Genomic DNA, 8,634 nt, shown 5'->3' on the forward strand with positions numbered 1-8,634 from the left:
TAATAAATTTTGAAATTCAGGACAGTCACAGTGGCTCACGCCTGTAATCCTCGCACTTTGGGAGGCCGAGGCAGGTGGATTAATTGAGGCCAGGAATTCAAGACCAGCCTGACCAACATGGCAAAACCCTATCTCTACTAAAAATACAAAAATTAGCCAGATGTTGTGGTGCACGCCTGCAGTCCCACCTACTCTGATGGCTGAGGCACAAGAATTGCTTGAACCTGGGAGACAGAAGTATCAGTGAGTCGAGGTCTTGTCACTGCACTCCAGCATGGGCAACAAAGCAATCTCAAAAAAAAAAAAAAATTGAAATTGAAACTGATTCCTTCCACTTTATCTGCTATTTCAAAGCGGTTTTAGCTTTAAAAATTCATTTTCATTTGCATATAAATTGTAGAATGATATCCTCTATGTATACCGTAATTTTCTGAGATTTTGCTAGGAATTATGTTAAACACACATCAATTTGGAGAGAATTTAGATCTTTACTATGTTGAGTCTTTCAATCCATGAACACAGTATGTCTCCTCCGTTACTTAGCTATTTTTTCCATTTCTTTTATCAGCATTATGCAGTTTTCAGCATAAAAGTCCTGTAAATGTTTGCTAAATGCACATATAAGCATTTCATTATTTTTAAGTGACTGTAAATTTTATTATATATCTAACTTTATTGTCTATGTATCCACTGAGAGTATAGAGAATGTGTGTCTTGTTTCCTGTGACCTTCATCAAGTAACAGTAACTTATGAATTCCAGAAGGTTTTTTGCTTGTTTATTTTCACCTTATATTACTTAAGATTTTCTACATAGACAATCATGTTATCTATGGATAAAACAGTTTTATCTCTTCTTTCCGTGTGTGTGTGTGTGTATATGCATATGTTCTAGGTTATTTCCATATACATATATATGCATTTTAATTTTGTTTCCTGTATTATAGCACTTATTAGAATTTCCAGCATTATTTTAAACATCAAGATGGAAATGAAGTCTAAGCCTTATTCTCGATCTTTACGGGAAAGCATTCAGTCTTTGACCATTACTATGATATTAACTACAGTGGTTTTCATTTGTTTGCTTTGGGTTGGATTTGGTTTAGGTAGATACTATTTATCAGATTGAAGAACTGGTTCTCTATTCCTATTTTTTATGTTTGTCATTAATGGGTCTTTAGTTAATTATGCTAAATGCTTTTTCTGCAACAATTGATATCATTATGTACATTTCTTCTTCATTATGTTAATATGATGTGTTACTTTAATTCATTTTTGAATACTGAGCCATCTTTGTGTCTCTTAAGTAAACTTCACTTGGCTCCACTTGATTACAGTACATACTTAATTTGATATATTGCTGAATTGTATTTGCTAAAATTTTGCTAAAAACTTTTGCATCTGTCTATGCATGAGGGGTACTGTTGTGCAATTTTCTTCTGTAGGAGTGTCTTTATCTGGTTTTTCTATCAGGATAATGCAAAGCCTATAAAATTCATTGGAAAATGATTCTTATTTTTTCTGGAAGAAATTGCATACAATTTTGATTAATTTTTCTTTAAATATTTGATAACTTCGGTGAAACTATTTGGACCTGGAGATTTCTTTCTGGTCCCCAAATTCAATTTTATTAATAGTTATAGAGCTAGAAAAATTATTTATTCTGGGTGATGTATAGTAGCTTTTGTTTACATCTAAATTATCAAATGTATGTGTTTAGAATTGTTCGTGTATTCTCCTATTATCTTAGTGATATCTGTAAGGTATGTAGTGATAGTTGCTATTTCATTCTTGATATTTTTAATTTCTGTCTTACCTCTCTTCTATCTTCTTGATAGAGATGTGTCAATTTCATTATATTTTTCCAGATGAATTACCTCTTTAAATGATTTTCCGTATCATTTTTTTCTGTTTTTAATTAATCTCTGTTTTATTCTTTATTATCTCCTTTCTGCTTGCTTTGGATTCATTTTATATTTTTTCTAGGTTATCAAGAAAGGAGCTTAAATTATTAAATTAATAGTTTTCTCTCTTCATAATGTATGGACTTCATCCTATAATTTTTTTTCAAATCTGCTTTAGCTGTGTCACACAAATTTCGATATGTAATATTTTAACTTTTATTCAGTTTATTTTTTTTCTAATTTCCCTCATGATGTTCTGTTTGATCAGTAGACTATTTAGAGGTGTGATAGGTGGCTTTCAAATGTTTTTATATTCTACTGCTATCTTTATGTCATAGATTTCTTATTAAATCCATTTAATTCAGAAAACACAACCTATAAAATTTCCATCTTTTTTCATATAGGTTTATTTTCTGACTCGAGATATGGTCTATTGATTTATCCTCTGTGAGTTCTTGTAAAAGATTCATTTTATGTTATTGAATAAATTGTGTTGATTAAATTCTATTGGTTGATGGTGTTAATTCTCCTGTGTCTATGCTTATGTTACTGGTAGGTCCTTGCTCCCAGAGCTCCCAAAATGGTGGCAGGCTGCTTCCAAAATGGCAGCAGGCCACTTCCAAGATGATGGCAAGCCTCGTGTTCTCTGACCTGGGGTTCTTGGCCCCACGGATTTCAAGGAATGGAGTCTTGGGCCATGCGGTGAGTGTTACAGCTCTATTAGAAGCCGTGCGTAATGGAAGAGAACCGTGGAACCCAGTGACTAGTGTTTAGCTCGATTAGGACACTTAGCCATGCAGGAACAATGGCAAATCTTTAGCAGGATCAGGTGCAGCAATGGGCGCCTTGCTGGATCAGGAGCACAGTAGACACCCTGCTGGATCCTGAGGGATGGAAGTCAACGGCGGGTCTGCGACTGGGCAAACAGCAGTGGTCGACAGGGAGCGAAAGCTCAGCTAGAGCCATAACAAACACGGACCAGAAGAAAGTGCAGTTGCAAGATTTAATAGAGTGAAAAGGGATGGGACCCAAAGAGGGTAGCCCGTTGCCCACTCGAATGCCTGGGTTTATATCCTGATCATTGTCCCTCCCACTGTGCTCTCAGGTGATAGATGATTGGCTATTTCTTTACCTACTGTTTTTGTCTAATTAGCATTTTAGTGAGCTCTCTTCACTACCTGATTGGTCAGGTGTGAGCTAAGTTGCAAGCCCTGTGTTTAAAAGTGGATGCAGTCACCTTCCCAGCTAGGCTTAGGGATTCTTAGTTGGCCTAGGAAATCTAGCTAGTCCTGTCTCTCACTTATGTTCTATAGAGTTGTTTTATCAACTGATGGGAGGGTTGTTGAAGTCTCCAAATATAATTGTGATATGTCTGTTTCTCCTTTCAGTTTTATCAGCTTTTGCTTTTCCAAGTTTGCTCCTTTGCTTTTTCATCCATACACATTTATGATGGCCATGACTTCTTAGCGGATTGACCATTTGACTGTTATGTAAAGTCTGTCTCTGGTAATTTTCTTTGTTATGAAGTCTACTTATCTAAAATTAATATAGTCACCCCAGCTTTTTATTTATATTTTTATGATACATTTTTATTCCTTTAATTTGCCTATATTTTTATAGTTAGACTAAGTTTCTTATGGACAATATATAGTTTACTAATGTCTTTTAATCCATTTTGATATTTCTGTCTATTAATTGGTATGCCAGGGCTTAAGTCCAATATTTTATTTATTTATTTATTTATGTATTTATTTATTTATTTATTTTTGCTTGCTCCTTCTATTTTTTTGTTTTGTCTCTGACTTTTCCTGCCCCTCTTTGGACTACTTGAACCTGTTTTGAAATATCACTTTAGTTAGTGAATAGTTTTGAAGTGTATATATTTGTATAGCATTTTTAGTGGTTTCTCAAGGTATTATATTTTATATATACCACTTACCATAGTCTAGTGGTGTCATATTTTTATCAGTTCAAGTGAAGCAGAGAAATCTCACCACAGTTTATATCCATTTGCCTTGTAAATTTATAATATAATGTTCTTAACATTGTTCTATATACTTTTGGAACACTATAATCAGACAGGGTTACAATTTTGGCTTCAAATGCCAAATATAATTCAGAAAATTTAAGAAAGAAAGCCTTTTTTATTTAATTACATTTTTCTTACCATCTTATTTCCTCCTTTATAATATTCTAAGGTTCTTTCTGGTTTTTTGTCCCCCTGTGTAGAAAACTTCCTGTAGCGATTCTTGTAGTACAAGTCTGCAGGTAACAATACTTCTACAAAAATTGTGAGTTTCTCAATTTTCATCTCATTTATGAATAATAATTTTCTTGGATATACAATTTTGGGGCCAGGCGCGGTGCCTCATGCCTGTAATCTCAGCACTTTGGGAGGCCAATGGCAGCAAATCAGGAGGTCAGGAAATGGAGACCATCCGAGCTAACGGTGAAACCCCGTCTCTACTGAAAATACAAAAAATTAGCCGGGCATGGTGTCGGGCGCCTGTAGTCCCAGGTACTTGGGAGGCTGAGGCAGGAGAACGTCATGAACCCGGGAGGCAGAGCTTGCAGTGAGCTGAGATCTTGCCACTGCACTTCAGTCTGGGCGACAGAGTAAGACTGCGTCTCAAAAAAAAAAAAAAAAAAAATTTCTTTGGTTTGACAGTACTTTTCTTTCAGTACTTGAAAGATACTGTGTCACTTCTTTCTGGTCTTTATGTTTTCTGATAAGAAATATGCCATCATTAAAAAAAATTTTCCTATAGATAACATGTCTCTGGCTGCTTGAAAGATTATTATTTTGTCTTTAAGTTTATAATATGTAATTAGGATATCTTGGCAATATTATTTTCAGGATATCCTGCTTCAAGTTCTTTAAATTTATTGAAATGTAAGTTTGTCTCATATAAAATTTGAGAAGTTTTCAGCCATTATTTCTTCAAATAATTTTTCATCCTCATCCACTTTATCTTCTCTACCCAGGACTCCCATGGCACAAATTATGGATTTTTCCTTATCGAGTCAGAGATCCCTGGGGCAAATTTTTTCATGTCTGTTCAGATGACATAATTTGTCATCCAATTTGCTGATTGGATGACATCCAGCTTCCAATTTGCTGATTGTTTCCTCTTTATAATCTGTACTACTTTTGAGCCCATCATCTTAGCTTCTTACTTTTATTATTGAATTTTTTAAATCTACAATTTTCATTTGAATATTCTTTTATATTTTCTTTTTCTTGGCAGAAACTTTCTGCTTTTTTGCTGAGATTTTCTATTTTTTTCAATTGTTTTGATCATGTTTGTACACATCATTGAAACATTTTTATCATGACTGCTTTAATTTTTTTATAGTTTACAAAGTATTTCGTATCTCAAAATTCTCAGAAGAGACGATTTTGAATGTTACTACCACACGAAAATAATAAGTGTATGTGGTGATGGACATACTAAATACCCTGATTTAACATTGCACCACATATACACGTATTGAAACATCACATCGCATTCCATAAATATGTACAATTACTGTCTCATTTAAAATGCAAACAGTAAAAATAAATAAAAACAAAAGGCTGTTAACTGCATCATGCAGAACAGCCATTGTTCATAATGTTGTGTTTATTTCTGTTTGTAAATTTAATATACACTTTAACGTTTAATCATATTTTTTACTGGGAGAACCCTGCCTACTCTCTTTTAGATAAGATCAAATTTTTTCTGTTCCTGGCTTATTTCATTCAAAATAATCTCCTCTAGCTTCATCCATGTTGTTGCAAATGACCAGATTTCATTTTTTAATAGTTGGATGATATTTCATAGTGTATATTTACCACATCTTTTTAATCTATTCATCAATTGATGGACACATAGGTTGATTCCATATCTGAGCTATTGTGAATAGTGCTCCAGTAAACATGGCAGTTCAGATATCTCTTCCATATACACATTTTATTTCTTTTGAATATTTAGTAGCTTGTTGCTAATACACAGAAATAATAAATGCTTGAGGTGAGTTGATCATTACGCACTGTGTGCTTGTATCAAAATATCACATGTATTCCATAAATACATGCAACTATTATGTATCCCTAATAATCAAACATTAATTTAAAAAAATATGAACAATTTTTCATATTATAAAATATTCCTCAAAATAATATTGTTATTGTTTTTATAATGTCCCTTTTGTATTCCATAACAATTAATTTACCTGATTTTGGACATTTAGGTTATTTCTTTATTTTGTGCTTAAGTAATTCTATTATGAACATTTTTGCACATAGTGTTAATGGCCTTTGTGTATTGCTCTGATTATTTTATTGATATAAATGTCTACTTCACTGATCAAATTTTGTCTGACATAAATTAATAAACATTTAATGACTTGTTATGAAATTTCCCTTTCTTAACTCTGTGTATCTTTGTTTTACACATTATTTATAAATGATTCCAAAAGTGACAATATTTTGATGTATCATATTCAGTTTAAAACGCCTTTTCTATCATCAGATATTTCTAGTTACAAATGCAATAAAATGTGTCATTTTAATTTGTTTTAATGTCAAATGGAAACCAAAAATATTAATTTTAATTCCTGAGTGAATTTTGTGATGAAATAACAATGCTTTGATAAACCAAGATTAGAATAAAATCTTAAATATAGTTGTGTAATTGCTGGCCAATTACTGCAGTTTTATTTTTTCAAGGGGAAATAAATACCCTAAAACTATCTAATTGTAAAATGTCAAAGCAAAATGAAACCAAATACAGCTTTTGTGTGATGATGAAAGCTTTAAAACTCCTTCCTCAATTGTGATAATTTGGAACAAATTAGGGAGTCTTGCAGTGAGCAATAGTCTAGTCACAGAGTTTTAAGAACACTAAATCAATTTGCAGAGAAACTTGCTGAGTAGGACTCTCCAATTTAAGAGTGTTTGGTTGGCTGGGCACAGTGGCTCATGCCTGTAATCCCAGCACTTTGGGAGGCCGAGGCGGGTGGATCATGAGGTCAGGAGATCAAGACCATCCTGGCCAGCATCGTGAAATCCCGTCTCTACTAAAAATACAAAAATTAGCTGGGCATGGTGGTGCATGCCTGTAGTCTCAGCTACTCGGGAAGCTGAGGCAGAAGAATTCTTGAACCAGGGAGTCGGAGAATCGCTTGAACCGAGTTGGGGTTCAAGGGAGTTGGAGGTTGCAGTGAGCCGAGATTGCGCTACTGCTCTCTAGCCTGGCGACAGAGCAGGACTCTGCCTCCAAAAAAAAAAAAAAAAAAGTGTTTAGTTAAAAGAAGGTCAGCCTAAAATGACTGGTTTTATCTTCCTATTAATACTTACTAGGACGGCTATCCTTGCTCTTGTGAATATTATCATTGGAATTTTATTTTTAATGCATAAAATGTATAGACTGATATTATGGTACAATTGTAAAATTAACCATTTCTAAATTTTCTCTATTAATATGGTACTATTTTGCATTTCTTCAGCTTATTTCCAATATACTCGTGAGATGCTTGTATTTGGAGTGCCCTTGATCCGCACTATGTTGTATTTTCAATAACAACAGGCATTTGATGGCTGTAACTCACTGGAGTTCAATAAAGGGTCAAGGAATCCAGTGACAACCATAGCAGATGGGATTCCCACAGCAAAAGCAAGTCTAACATGAGGAGATATCTTACAAAAAAATGCTGTCCTCACAGATAGCAGGAAGTTCTGTTGGTTAATATCCCAAAAGAGACTTGCTTTAAAGACTTGGATTTCTGTAAAATTACTTTGGTAACATATATCATTGCTGACTTTTTTATTTGACCTGATGATGTTAAAATAAGCTATTTACTGTATTCCAGGCAACCGAATATAATTTGCTAATTAAACACATTTATAAAGTTATTGTCATTTCTGTTATTAATAAATCATAAAAACAAATAAGTAGCTACTTAAAAATAGAATAAAGCTTTAAAGTAATACAAAAGAAAGGGTATTAACAGAGAATTAAGCAAATTAATGCAAAGTAAGCATTTTTTAAATTGTAGCTTCAAGTCTCAAATTGGCTGATGATGATTTTTTCTTAAAAGGTCAGTTCCTCATGGTATTCCATGACTCAAAAAAAAAAAAAAAACAAACAAAAAGTTCTTAGATTCACTAGTTAAAAAGGGGGAAAAGAACTTTGCATTAGCAAAAGTAATCTCTATTTATTAAACAAAGATATTTTCCCCTTTTCCTGTGTGAAAGGAATGCTCTTTTTGTGGTCAGTGCCAGTTTTGAATTTAGTCATTTTGAGTTATTGGTGCAGTTTTGATCAATACTGAATTCATTGTTGTTGGAAACCCAAAGGAGAATATTTTGGGAATATCAAGCCATTTATTATTGTTGTTGTTGTTATATACCACAAAAGAATAAACATTCAAACATGTTTTTAAGCATGTAGCTTTTGAACTTGGAAAATTATAGTATCCCAGTACTTTTTATTTAATGCCTTTATAAATTAATCATCTCATCTTAATTATATAAATTTCTATATACACAGAAGAAATATTTATTAAAATTAAATAAAACTGATCATTCAAATTTTGATTAGTATCATATTCAGATCCTTTTGTTATACTTATGAATTTACTATTTGAAAAATATGTATACGCTTTAACTAAATCACTGGTAACAGATAATTCAAAATATTAATAGTTAATATATTTTTGCCAAAATTTTAATACTGTCTTAGTCTAGAG

General features: G+C 32.9%; 1 long non-coding RNA gene across 1 annotated transcript; it reads left to right on the forward strand.

The window, feature by feature from the left end:
- The first annotated feature begins 3,379 nt into the window (after positions 1-3,379).
- Positions 3,380-7,510, forward strand: LOC134756944 (uncharacterized). The gene is made up of 3 exons (XR_010130437.1): positions 3,380-3,408; positions 4,132-4,193; positions 7,473-7,510. It is a non-coding gene; the product is annotated as an uncharacterized lncRNA (long non-coding RNA).
- Positions 7,511-8,634: the final 1,124 nt, after the last annotated feature.

This window comes from Gorilla gorilla, chromosome 14 (genome assembly GCF_029281585.2).
Source record: "Gorilla gorilla gorilla isolate KB3781 chromosome 14, NHGRI_mGorGor1-v2.1_pri, whole genome shotgun sequence".
In the NCBI taxonomy this organism is placed as follows: Eukaryota; Metazoa; Chordata; class Mammalia; order Primates; family Hominidae; genus Gorilla; species Gorilla gorilla.